The sequence below is a fragment of the Monodelphis domestica genome, chromosome 2 (genome assembly GCF_027887165.1).
Source record: "Monodelphis domestica isolate mMonDom1 chromosome 2, mMonDom1.pri, whole genome shotgun sequence".
Lineage (NCBI taxonomy): Eukaryota > Metazoa > Chordata > Mammalia > Didelphimorphia > Didelphidae > Monodelphis > Monodelphis domestica.
Genome location: NC_077228.1, coordinates 481603550 through 481617847, shown reverse-complemented (window position 1 = coordinate 481617847; position 14298 = coordinate 481603550). Strand labels below are relative to the sequence as shown.

Sequence of the window (14298 nt, the reverse complement as noted above, 5' to 3'; positions counted from 1 at the left end):
AGAATCCCTTCTTTGACAATCCATCTGGTCATCCAATCCCTATTGAATTTAAGGGAAGATCCATTACCTCTGAGGACAGCCCCTTCCACTTTGGGATAGCTCTAATTGATAATTTTTTCCTGACATCAAGACTAAATTTGCCTTTTTGTAATTTCCACCCACTACTCCTAGCTCTGACTTCTGAGGCTCATCAAAACAAGTCTAAACTCACTTCTATACTATAACCTTTTAAGTACTTGAAGATTTCTATCATTTCCCCCTCCAAACAGAACAAATCATAAAAAAATACTTCACTCCTCTAAGTACAGAAGTGCAAGATGAAAGGTGTAGAATGCTTTACTCTGAAAGGTCAAATACAAGAGCCCATTGCATGGGGCCCACAACACTCCCAGGTGAGGCAGAATCAGGTAAAACTGATTAAACAGTTAAACAGTTAACAAAATTACTAAAAAGATTAAGACAAAGATAACACTACACTTTAAAACTAAGTCAATAATGGTCTACAAGTATCTTTACATATGGTTTAATGGCCCTTGTTTCTATTTCAGTTTGGCACCATTGCTCTATAAAACCTGTTTTACTGTGTCAATTGATTTTACCTGGGTTATTTGTTACTTTTGTTAAAAGGGAAAGCAGACAAATCTGGTCTGACACTTTACTATTTTTTGCCTTAAAACCAATTCTTAGTATTGATTCTGAGAGTGAAAGTAAGAGTTTTAAAAAAAGAGTAGTTATCAAGAAAGGGCTGGTGAAAAGCATAAAGCATCAATAAAACAGGTGAGTTTTAAAAAAAGAATTAAAAACATACAGAAAGCATCTTGTTAACTATAGAGCACTAAATAAATGCAAGATATTAATAGAATGCCTCATCATGTGGAAGTGGCTCTAGATTCTCAAAGATTATACCAATGAAGTTCTGGTATTTAACCATGCTGGAAAAAAAGGCTTCTCCAAAGTTCCTGTTTTTGAGACCAGTCTAGCTAAGAATAAAAAAGCTTTATCACCAACGATCTAGATCCCTGGCAAAGAATGTTTTAGCCATTGCAACTTATGAAATAAGTCCTGTACAGATCCCTTAGACTTCCACAGTAATGATAGCAGGGTGGCAGAAATGGAAGTATAGGGTAGTAGTTTTTAGAGAAGTAGAAGTTTTTAACCCATTTAAAAACTTTTAACTTGGTATTTGTATTCCATCTGAGGTACCTGCCTAGAGCTTTTAACAGATGGATATATGACTGGAGGATCTCAATCATATAAATTCTGATATCCTTACTCTAAAACCAGAAGAATGCAGTTACATCTAAATGAAAGCATATAAATAAGAGGATGGAACAGTAATTGGAAATACTGGTTTTATTGAAGGTTCGTGGGAAATAAGAAGCATTTCAAGGGATGTTTGGTCATTTTGTATTGCAATTCTTATGGGTTTTTTTTGCAGAAAGACCACCAATATCTATTAATAAAAAATAAGATAAAAAATTCCATAACTTGTAAGACCCTCCAAATTTATACAACATATGCTTTTAATTCAATGCCCAAGTGGAAATAGATGGAATATCAAAGAATATATTGGAAAACATGATCAAGAATAAAGAATGAGAGAAAACAAGGTTTTATAAACTGCATATGTCTCCTTTTACAATATGAACATTTTCACTAAGAAAAGATTGTCAGGCACTAAATATAGTGAATACCAAATAACATGACAAAAAATGAAATTGATTATATTTTAATGGACAGGAAATAATATTACTAATGTAGGTGTCATTTCTAAATCAGCTGTTTACAGTTTGACCACTGACTTATTAGATAATAAAAATTAGCAGGAAAAAAGGACATCTATGCAATTAAAATAACTCAACCTTGACCCAAAAAGAGAAGTTACTATAATTATTAATAATAATAATAACTATGTGACAAAAGTAGAAAGAATATTGACACCATCATAATAATTTCATGAGTTTGATTTCTATAAACTGCCACAAGAAGACCAAAATAACCTAAAGCACCTTAATCAACAAATTCCTGAATTACTTGACAATCAATGAGAGATGGCAATCAAAGGTACCATATTACATTTATAAAATATAACAAAGATGGTACTGGAATTAAATTCAGTTCAGCAGGTATTAGTAAAAAAAATCAAAACATTGCTTGACCTCAAGAAACTTATACCCCATTGAGTGGAAGAGATTGTGGGTAGTACTACATCAAAGCAGAGTAAAAAATCTGTTTGAAGAAAACAATGCAAAAGGCCCAGATAAGCAAAGTCATCCTGTAAGTATTAATGGATGAAACTTAAAGGGCAACAAACAGGAAAAAAAATGGTAAAGATTTTTATAAACAAAGGTCAGTGAAACAACCTGGAAGCAGAGAGAAATGGCACTAAAGATAATAAAGATGGAAAAAGCAACCAAACTTGATCAAATACACATTATAGAGATCTATACTAGAGGCTAAACAATTTGGAAAACATCTGAAAGAGGGAAGATATCAAAGGCACAGAAGAATCCTTATTTATTGATATAAAAAAGAGAAGATAAGATTGTAAAAACATTAACTTGTGAATATATATGCTTTCTTTGCTATCAATATAAAATTTTTATAACTCATTTACATATTAGTACCAAACAGGCATTCCTTTATAAGTGCTATTCTGTAAAAGATGATGAAAAACAGCAAATATAAACTTTCGCTGGACTTGTCAGTTGATTAACTTTTTTAAACTATAAGATTTAATAGAACATAATATTGTCTTCAAGACTGTCTTCCAACAATGTCTTTCCCAATTACACATCAAAATCATTTCTTATTCTTTGAAGGATATAAGAGAATCTTGTTTAAAAAGCAGCTGATCATAAACATCAGGTGAGGCAAGAGGCAAGGATATGTATGCTTGCCAAAAGTATTCACCATTGTGCCAGAAGAATCCAAGTTAAAAGACATTTCTTCTCTATGGGTAGTGAGACCTTCCAGATGTTCCTACTAGCTTATTATCTTGCTAGGTACACTTGGAATATTGCAGAGCTTCTTGGAAAAGATCCGTGCCTACTGAACAGATTTGGCTTAACCATTTATACGGAAAAAAATGATGGATGAAATATGTCTATTGCCCAGATTACAACATGAAGATATAGAGGCTGCCCATTAATATATACCAACCATGTGTGTGCATGCATGTGTGAGATAATACAAGAGGACAATTAGTTGGGCCTGGACCTAACAAAAGGAGAATGGGATGGATTGTCTTTTGGAAACTGCAAATCTATTTTAATGACCACAAACCTCTTAGGGGTAAAGGCACATCTTTTTAATAGTAATTTTCTGGGGGCAGGTGGGTAGCTCAGTGGATTGAGAGCCAGGCCTAGAGACAGGAGGTCCTAGGTTCAAATATGACATCTGAGCCTTCTGAGCTATGTGACCCTGGGCAGGTCACTTAACCCCCATTGCCTAGCCCTTTCTGCTCTTCTGCCTTGGAACCAATACACAATATTGATTCTAAGATGGAAGGTAAGGGTTTAAAAAAAATACAAATTTTCTATTGGTGTTGTTCCTTAATATTGCCATGAAACTTCTCTTACTAACTGAAAATAAGTATTGCTCTCAGAGAAATAGGGAAGAAATAGCATGTAACTAGTACAAGCACACAATATTTAACAATGGCAACAAAAGGAATGTCAAAGAATAGAAAGAAGCAAATGATGTGAAGATATGATCAAAAAAGATGAACTGGTTGCTTGGTAAGGAATAATGGGCAATGTTTAAGTGATATTCTTTGCAATTTCTGGAGAAACTGGTGAAGGCTTCCTATAAGAGGTTATGGAGATGCATGAATAAGAATTGCACAGGATGGGCAGAATTGAGTGGTTTGCAATCTTAACTGCATAAAGGAACATCCAAACCACTGAGATCATAGGGCCATTTGAGTATCATTCAAAGTTTTATAAAAGACTGTCAATTATCTTGCAGAAATCCATAAATATTATGTTTAGGGCATTTCTAATTTAATATATTATTATTTATTAAATACCTACTATGTGGCTCTTTCTCTCCCTCTCTCTCTTCTGGTCTGTGGAGTGCCTGTTAGCACAGGCTTCAGTGTAAAGATGGCTAAGTTTAAGAACCACATGATCACAACCAATCACGAAAATGGTACAGAAATGGCATCAAGAAAACAAGATCACGAAAAGCAACTGCTTGACTACAGGGGGGAAGGGGATATGATTGAGGATAGACTCTAAATGAACACTCTAATGCAAATACCAACAACATGGAAATGGGTTTGAATCAAGAACACATGTGATACCCAGTGGAATTGCGCGTGGGCTATGGGAGAGGTGGTGGGAGGGGGAGAAAAGAAAATGATCTTTGTTTCCAATGAATAATGTTTGGAAATGACCAAATAAAAATTAAAAAATATTAAAAAAAAAAGAAAAACAAAAAAACAAAAGAAAAAAAAGAAAAAGAAAACAAGATCACAGAGATGAGTCTCTGAAAGGAGTTGACCTCAAGTTTCTGAGAAACATGTGCTTTGCCAAGAAACACAACAAGAAGAGGCTGAAGAAGATACAGGTCAACAACACCAAAGCCATCAAGACCCAAGCAAAGGCCATTAAATTAAGGTTCTGAGCACCAAAGCCTCCAAGACCAAGCTCCTCAGGACCAAGATCTAAGGCCAATGCTGGCCATAAGATGGCTGCCAAGCATCCAAGCTCCAGGATCACAAAGCTTAACTTCAAGGTTACCAGAACCACTGACCCCAAGGCTGCCAAGCCCACTGCCCCCAAGGTCACCAAGTCTAACTCCAAGATCACCAAATCTGACCAGAAGGCCACCAAATCCAGCATATCAATGTCACCAAATCTGATATCAAGGTCACTAAGATCACCAAGTCCAACACCAAGGTCACCAAGTCCAATCCCAAAGCAGCCAAGGCCATCAAATCTGATTCTAAGGTTACAATACCCAGTGATGGCAAGGTTGCTAAGCCTACTCGGTCCACCAATCCTAAGGGCACCAAACCAAAAGATGCTGGGACTAAAGTTTCTTGTCCCAAGCCTTCAAAATAGATGTTTCAGGTCATAAGGACTTGTTTAAACCCTAAACCACCACTTTTTCTCAGCCAGGCTATGATTATTCACTTTTTTGTACAAATAAAGGAAATGGTGGGTCATAAAAAAATATATAAATATATATACACACACACACATATATTCTAGGAAGGATACAAAGGCAAAACCAACAAAGTTCTACCCTCAAAAAACATACATTGTAGGAGAGGGATACATCATGTCTCCAGATAAGCATATGTGAAATGGTTTGTAGAGAAAGCATTAAGTTCTAACAAGTAAAGGGATCAGTAAAGTCTTAACAATTGAAGATGGTATTAAAAGTCTTAAAGGAACTTTTCAGATCTTAAAAATTATTTTCCATATTAGCTAATGTTAATCTTTTTTACTTACTAGAATATTAATTGCAGTATATTTACTACAAGTCAACACATTAAATTTCCAATCATCTCTAATAACAAAAAAGTTCACTAATTTATAATCGTAAGTAAACAGATTTTTACTAAAAATATTTGCCAAGAAGTCCATTTCAATTAAAGCTGTTTTTCAAGACACCAACACATTCACATGATAGTTTTACAATTATTAATAAAGCAGATCTGGTGATAACTCATTAATATAAAAGTTCAATCATTGTTACTTCTGAATTCTGACTATCCCTAAGGATAGTTCACATTTACATAGCAATTTGCATTTCATAAATTGCCTCCCCATAACAACCTTTTGAATGGATAACCTAAGTACTGTTATGTTCATTTCACAAGGGAAAATTTGGATCAGATTGACTAATACAAAATGATACAAAAATGATTAATTGCTGAAGACCATATTTTCTGACTCCAAGTCAATTTACTTTCCACTCCAGCATACTATACGTAGCCTCTGCTTTCAAGGTGTGAGACCATCCTTTGTAGAAAGACTAAAGAAAGCAAAAATCAGGCCTAGATTTTAATGTCTGTTATTTACCTTCAAGTTGTCAAGAAAAAAATGCTATGTTCTAAAATCAGAAGCATCCACTAAGACAAAAAAAAGCACCACAAAATGTAGTCAACACTACTCTAACAGAAGGCATCACATTCAAGAGAATTATTTCACTGTTTTTTCATGTTCTTACAGAATAATAAAAGTTCATATAAACCTAAATTGAAACCACATAAAGGGAAAACCAGAAGCCAACTATTTTGTAAATTCTGTTATTACCTTATAGGTACACCATAGTCAGATCTTTGGGGGTAAAAAACCCAAGTATGAAACCAGTGTTGGCAAGCTACCCATGTTCACTAAAAATGCATGCCTTTATTACATTACGTTACATACACACTTTTCTCTTATTAAAGAATAGTTACATAGGAAGAATTTGAATCAATGTAGAAAAAAGTTTAGAAATGAGAAATTCCACACAAAAATTTACTCATGTTAAACATGATTACAATGACAAATCGAAAAGAGAAAATCCCTTCTCCAAAAAGTGGCATATGCAGAAAAGCTTACATTCATGATTAAGCAAAATTAATTTTTATAGTATTTCTAAACAATTGGAAAAAGTTTGTTCTAAGATAAAACATTAGAAAATGAGTCCACAATAACTGCCAAACAGTGTGGGTGTCCCCCAAGGCACTGTCATAGGCCTGCTTCTCTGTTCATTCTATACTATATTTGGTGATCTCATCATCCCCTGTGGATTCAATTGTCAACTCCATGCAGAGTATTCTCAAATCTATTGAGCCCTAACCTCTCTCCTGATCTGGGGTCTCATGCTATCAACTGCCTCTTTGAACATCTCAAACTTGATGTCCCATGCACATCTCAAATTCAATATGTCCAAAACAGAATTATTTTTCCTCTGAAGCTCTTCCCTTTTTCCAGTTTCCCAATTATGTTCAAAATCTTTACCATCTTTATAATCAATCAGCATCACAACTATGCTATAATCCCTTGAACCTAATTTATATTCACCACACATATTCAATCTGTTGCCATATCTTGCCATTTCTACCTTCGACACATTTCTTGTATATATCATATCATCAGTCCTCTCAACTCAATCACCTCTTGGTAGAGGTCCTTGTCATCTTATCCTAGAACTTCAGCAGTAGCCACCAGTGCATCTCTCTGCTTCAAGCCCCTCTGCACTTCCTGGATATCCTCTACTCAAATGCAAAGTGATTTTCTGTAGCACAGGTCTGACCATATTAGACCTCTGCTCAATAAATTTCCACTGTTTCCCCATCACCTCTAGGATCAAATATGAAATCCTGAGGCTTTTAAACCCTTTCAAACTTGGTGCCTTTCTACCTTTCCAGTTCTCACCCTTCCTTTCCTCATTCTGCCCTCCCATGAAGCCATGCTGGCCTGCCATTTCTCCCCCACAACATTCCATTTCTCTACTCTGGGCCTGTGCAACTTGTGGTCCCCAAACCTCAGCCTTTTGGCTTCCTTCAGCTCCAACCCCCGAAAGAAGCCTATAAAGCCTATTTTATATGTAAATGGTTGTTCGTCTCCTGTTTGTGCTTAGTAGGATGTGAAAGAAAGGACCATGTTTCTGCCTTTCCTTTATCTCTTGGATTTAAGCACAGTGCCTTACACATAATATGAACACTTAACATGCTTGCTGAATGAAGAGTGAAGAGGATTTGATAGGGAACACATGAGTAGAGGAAGAGCCAATATATATTATATGGTCTTAGACACATAACTAGCTATGTGACCATATTGCATCTCGAATACATATAAGCACTTTGTAAATAGTTCTAGAAAAATTCAATTACCACTAAGATGATTATTTTAAGTTGAAAATGGATCATTTACCAAAAGCAAATTCAGGCTCTGATACTACTATAACAAATTATTAACTTGTAAGCTCTGTTAGTGCAGACATATCTTTGTATCGCTTCTCTCCAATCAGCGGCAGTCTATCTGTTGAACAAATGAATATGAAGCCTTTAGAAAGGATATCATGGGATAAACAAAGCCTCTGTTATTTCTCCAGCCTGGGGGACTCCTAGTGTGGCAAGTCTCTCCACCAACTCAGGTTGCTGATCTAATTCCTAAGAATTTGAAATACAAAGCTTAATTCAGGATGATAAAGCTAATGACATGTGCTATAGTGCATTTAAATTGAAATTTAACATGGGAGGCAGGATTTAAACTTACTGACTCCAAGCTAGCACTTTTGTCAAGGTCATCACTATCTTTCCAGTTAACTAATTATCATAACCAATATATTATCTTATCTATAATATTTCTGGCTGCCTCTAATAAGCACATCTTAAAACTTAAAAAGCGTAATTCATAGCAAAAAGGTTCAATATTAACAACGCATGCTAGAGAGAATTGAAACAGTATTTTTAAATTTCAACTGTTAAAATAATTAGTGTTTGATTGTTTAATGTTCTATATCAAGGAAACTTGTCTGGAAAATAGCAGTTCAATTTTCAGATGACATTTTAAATATTACAGAAATTACAATGAATGGACTTACTTTCCAGATTACACTTTCAAAAAAATCTGAAAAAACATTCTTTTTCAAAAGTAGTAATTGCTACTACTAAGCTACAGTCTTACAAACTGTATTTTGGGTTTTGTTGAAAGCCTTAATAGTTGTGCCCAATTTTTTGAACCTATTCATTTTATAAAGTCTTGCCTGTTTAAATTAAAGTTGAGTTCTATCATAAGTAATAGATTATTTTTACGACCAGCATGTACAGCATAACATTTCCTGTTTTAGCTCCACCTGAAAAACCACTAGATTGTGTGAGTACATACCAGTCACATTTATGTATTCAAAGTGTCTTTGATAATGACAAAACTGTACAACCTGTAACAATCTTATTATATAAATTAAATTAGATACATTTATAAGGCCTCATATGGGTCATATAAAATATTACAAGTACAAGAAAATAAATATAAAATTACATGTTAAATTTATGGCTTACCTTACCAATATATTACCACCACGCATCCATATTAAGTTTTATACTAAGCTAATACTTTGTTGGTGACTAGTGTTGGAAAGCTGGAGTGATTTTAACTATTTATTTAACTTTTTAGGTCTCCACTACCTGACCATATAGTGAAACAAAAAGAAAGACTCTAAAACATTAATTTACTGTTGGGAAATCTTAGTATCACAGAACATCTTCAATCCCATGTGTGCATGACACATACCTCTGAAAATTATATGAAAATGGATTATTTTTAGAATGCTTATAAAAAGCAAAATATTTCCTGTTTTAACTGCACCTTAACAACACATTTTTTTATTTTGATTTTCTTAGCTTCTACTCCGTTTTCAAGTGGAATGGATCAGAATAAAAGCATAATTTTGGGCTGATTAGGGCATGGTTACTGATAAACTCAAATTCAACATTTGGGCCAGTTAGACCTACATAAAAAGGGAAAAAAACATTCCTCAGGCACAAAGTGAATTTCTACCCCTGACCTAGTATCTCAAAATTGTATGCCAAAATGAGAATGTAGAGATGATTCAGTGCAAATCCATCACAACAAAATTTTTAAAATCCTATCTTTGTAAAAACTCACAAAGCATTACAATACAGATGTATATACATAGAAATATATGGTTTATAACATGAAATTTTTGTTTATAACAGGTTGTGAAATTTGGCATTCTCAATGTAGTTATCAATAAAGCAAGATGACATAAGAATTATTATAGAAGTATTCAATTCCTAGAAATGTCACATTAACTTAAAAAAAAAGATGAAACTTTTTTAAGAATTGGATTTTAAAAGGTTTGTTAAAGCAATGCCTGTTAAATTTCAATTTAAATGCACTATAGCACATTTAGATACATTTCTGATTATGATTACATGTTTCTCTTAACAAGTGGGAATCTGGATGACTGTTTATTGGGAATGTTGTAAAGGGTACTTTAGGAGAGAGTTTAGACTATGTGACTCTGAGGTCCCTTAGAACTTTGGAATACTATACTTCTGTGATTTTTGATTCTTAACTCAAGTTTTCAGAACTATAACAATATGACTTTTTAGATAAAACCTATAAGACTCTTATAAACTAAAATTTCAAAGAAGCAGTTATATTTGATAATATGAACGATAACTTTGATTTTTTTTTTCATCCATTCTGAGATTTTGCTGGCATAGAGCAGGTGTCAAACATGCTGCTGCTACACTCCCCACTGAGCCCAAACAGATTAAAATATAATTCGGAAATATTTATCAAAGTAAATAAAAATACAATAAAACAGATGTAATATTACATTTTAAAACTAAGTCAATCAGCAGCCAATAGGGATCCTTAGGTATAGTTTTCTACTATTCCCACTTTCTATTTGAGTTTGACACCACCCGTATGGAAAAAATATCTTGTGTGAAAATTCTCTCCACTAAATACAAATTAGGCAGCAATTGGTGCCTTTAATCTTTTGAGTTGCCTGGGGTACTGAGAAGTGAAGTGACTTAGCCAATTTCCTAACAGATACTAAGTGTCAGAGGCAGGTCTATAAACAAGATTCCCAAAGCTGGCCCTATTTATTTACTATTACCAGGGTGCCTCTTAAGTGTTTGAAAAACTGAAGGGAATTACAAAAACTTACAATTCAATGTGCTTCCTCAATAGCTATATAATTAATATAAGACTTGTCATAATCATAAGACTATAAAGATACAATACAAGAAATAAGAAATTATACAAAATACAAATGACATTAAAATTTTCCTTATTCAAAGAAAATACTACAAACAGGAAAAACTAAGTACATAATTTTCTCATACAGAGGTCTTGCTTAGAATTTTAAATTTCCTATAGTTAGTACTGTCCACAACAGAACAGAAATTATGTTGCAATGGCTCCCAATTAACTCTTGAATTCAGTTCAAACTTCAAGATTAGCACTCCAAGCCATTCATGACCTGGAACTATCTTCTCTTTTCAACCTTCCTCTTATAGTACTCCCCTCTGCCTACTCTATGCATGACTACTTACTATTAATTCTATATGATCTGCACTTCTCCCCTCCAGATTTTGCTTTAATTGCTCCTTAGGCCTAGAATGTCCAATTCACCTTTTTCTCTTGGTAGAATTCCTATACATTCTTTCTCTTTTATACCCATGTCTTGTCTTAAAATAAATATTAAATAACAGTTCCAAGGCAGAAGATTAGTAATGGCAACCCAATGGGGGACTAAGTAACTTGTCCAAGGTCACACAGCTAAGGAAGTATCAGAAGCTAAATTTGAATTCAGGACCTCAAGAGCTTGGTTTTCTATCTACTGGTCATCCAGCTACCCACCATACATTTTTTTAAAACTCAGCTTCTGTCTTAATATCAGTTTTAAAATAGAAGAATGGCAAGGGGTAGGCAATTGGGGTTAAGTGAGTTGCCCAGGGTCACACAGCCTCAATACATTCCTTTATGCCTAACTCAACTGCTACCTCTTTTAGATCTTCCCAGAGATCCCCAAATAGTAATGGCCATTCCCTTCTTGGTCCTCAGAGCTGGGGTGACCCTGGGAAAGTAGCAAATTCTGAGCTTCAGTCTCCTTATCTGTAAAATGAGGAGGGTGAACTATATCACTGTTACAGTCATGGCCATCTCCAAAATACTATGATTCTAATCATATTTTAAATTAGAACATGGATCAAAATTCTGAATCAACAATTTGATACACACCAAACCCTCCCATAACAATAGCCAAGTTAAAATAAATGTATCAGGGCAGCTGCTTGGCTTAGTGGATTGAGCCAGGTCTAGAGACAGAAGGTCCTAAATTCAAATCTAGCATCAGACACTTCCTATCTGTGTGACCCTGGGCAAGTCAATTAACCCCCATTGCCTAATCCTTACCATTCTTCTGCCTTAGAACCATTACACAGTATTGATTCTAAGGTGGAAGGTAAGGTTTTTTTTTAATAATTAAATTAAATTAATGCATTAAGATATTTGAAAAATAAGGAAGACATGATATAGATAAAAAGGAGCTTGAGGCCTAACTTGGTAGTTATTCTATGAAGATAACTCAAGTAGCAATTACATAAAAAGAAGACCTACATACATATACCCACCCTCATAATTTCTGAACAGGAAACTCAAGGAAAGTTTCCAAATCCTGTTTCCAACAACTCCTCTCTAGAGTACAACTTCTCAACACTATGAAATCACAGGCCTTACATTTAGAACTACAGGCTTGTACTACATATTTAGAGTATTATCAGAACAACAAATAAAAGGAAAAATTATAGTCATACATTATCTAGGAAGGCAAAACTTTCTATAGAGTTGTACCTTGTTGATTTCTTCCCCTTTATTATCTTCTCTCCCTCCCAAGAAATGGCCTTACTTTCTAACCTCTGTAGATCAAACCTGAAAAGGTCTTCTTCCGTGTCACTTCAACAGCAACTCCTTCCCATAGGAGAGTAAAATGTTCCGAAATAGTTTCCCACAGGTGTGCAGACCCCAATACCCCAACAAAAAATAACCTTTCTAATAGCAGTATATTATATAATTTCAAGGCCAGTATGGTGTCCTCAATCACAAATTTCTAGAAAGAAGAGGGTATTCCATCCTCCAATCCTAAGTTTTCAGGCCAGGAATCCCACTGCATCTTCCCGCCTAAGTATCACCCAGGGAGTTTTGTTTGTTTGATTTTAAAGGTAATGCCTAAGAGAAAAGCTAATAGTGTTCAACAGTTACACTCTCCTCAGTTTGGAGGCAAGACAGGGATCTCATTTCACCCTCTTTCTGAACTATATACCGGAAGAGTTGGGGGAGGGAGGGGAAGAGTAGTGTCTAAAAAGAGGATAATAGTATTTGACAGTGATACCCTCCTCGGGTTTTAGGAAAGACAGGTATGATCTCCTTGCAGCTTCTTTCCTAGCTATAAAGCCAAGAAATTTGGCTTTTTTTTAAACAATATTGCCTAAGAGAGGTTAATGGTATTCAACAGTTATACCCTCCTCAGTTTTGAGGCAAGACAGGGATTTCAATGCACCCTCTTTCCTAACTATATACCCAAGGAGGTTTTTTTTTCCCCTCTTCCAAAAGGTAGTGCCTAAAAGAAGGCGTAATGGGGGACAGAACGCAATGAAGTGTGTGACTGTAAGAAAACAGGAGCCATAGAAAGGGATGCATTAAGCCCCCAGCTTTGCCTCCTAGGTAGGGGGGACTAGGAAGGGAGTGGGATCCTTACAGATGCGGAGGCTCAGAGCAGGGAGAGATGGCAGAGGCAGGAGCCCTTCGCCGTCCCCTCCTCTTTCTGGGAAAGGTGTGCTTCTCTACGGTGGGCCATCCTCGGGCCCCCACCCCAAGAGGGCTGGAGCCCTGGGGCGGGGGGACTCTGCCAGGCCAGGTGTGAGTGTGAACAGGAATGGGAGACTGCCACCTTGGGGGGGAGCAATGTCCCCCCTTTCCGGGCCCCTCCCGCCAGCCCGGGCCACCCCGCCGGCTCGTCCCGGGCGTGGCTGCCTGTGGCCGCGGCGTTGGCGGTGGCGGTGGGGCCTCCCCGAGCCGTGGCCTCTCCCTCCCGCCTGGGCCCCGCCGCCGCCAACACCGCCCCGGACGCTGAAGGAAAAGAGTAATGGGGGGATGGGGAGGGAACAGGGGACGGACGGAAAGACAGAGGGACAGACAGCATCAGCCGCAGCCGACCCCGCGACCCCTGTCCCTCACTCACCCCCAGGTCGGGAGCCTCCTCCTCCTCCGCCTCCGCCTCCTCCTCCTCCTCCTCCTCCTCCTCCTCCCCCTCGGCCGCGGGTCCGGCTCTAGTTCTGCGCGGCGACGACGACGGCGGCGGCAGCAGCGGCAGCGGCGGCCTCGGGAGCGGCGACGGCAGCGGCGGCGGCGCCCTCGGGACTGCGCACGCACGCCCAGACGCACGCCCCTCCTCCTTCCTTCGCTTTACTTCGCCTAGCCCCGCCCCACCTGCGAGAGCCCGCGCTTTGCCCCGCCTCCGAGCCTCGTTCTGGAGGCCTCCTTTAAAAGAGCCGCGTTGGGGCACCAGGAGAGGCGTGAGAACTGCAGGCTGACAGCTGGAGTGCCCCGAATTGAACTCTACTTCCCCACCCCAAACCCACCCCTCCCCTGACTTCCCCATTTTGGGGCATGACAGTGCCGCCGTTCCAGTCATCCCAAGGCTGAGTCTCAGTGTCTTCCTCCTCCTCTCGCCCCACATGCAATTAGTCAGTTCTGCCCCTGTAGGGACCCTTGTGTAGGTCTCCTGACTACACATAAACTAATCCGGGACCTC

General features: G+C 37.4%; 1 protein-coding gene across 1 annotated transcript in view; it reads right to left on the bottom strand.

Moving 5' to 3' along the window:
• The window catches only part of RAP1A (RAP1A, member of RAS oncogene family), a 97689-nt gene extending 83738 nt beyond the window's left edge, over positions 1 to 13951 (bottom strand). The window contains exon 1 of the mRNA XM_056819207.1: positions 13726 to 13951. The gene's annotated coding sequence lies outside the window, so the exon portion shown is untranslated. The remainder of the gene's footprint in view (positions 1 to 13725) is intronic.
• Positions 13952 to 14298: the final 347 nt, after the last annotated feature.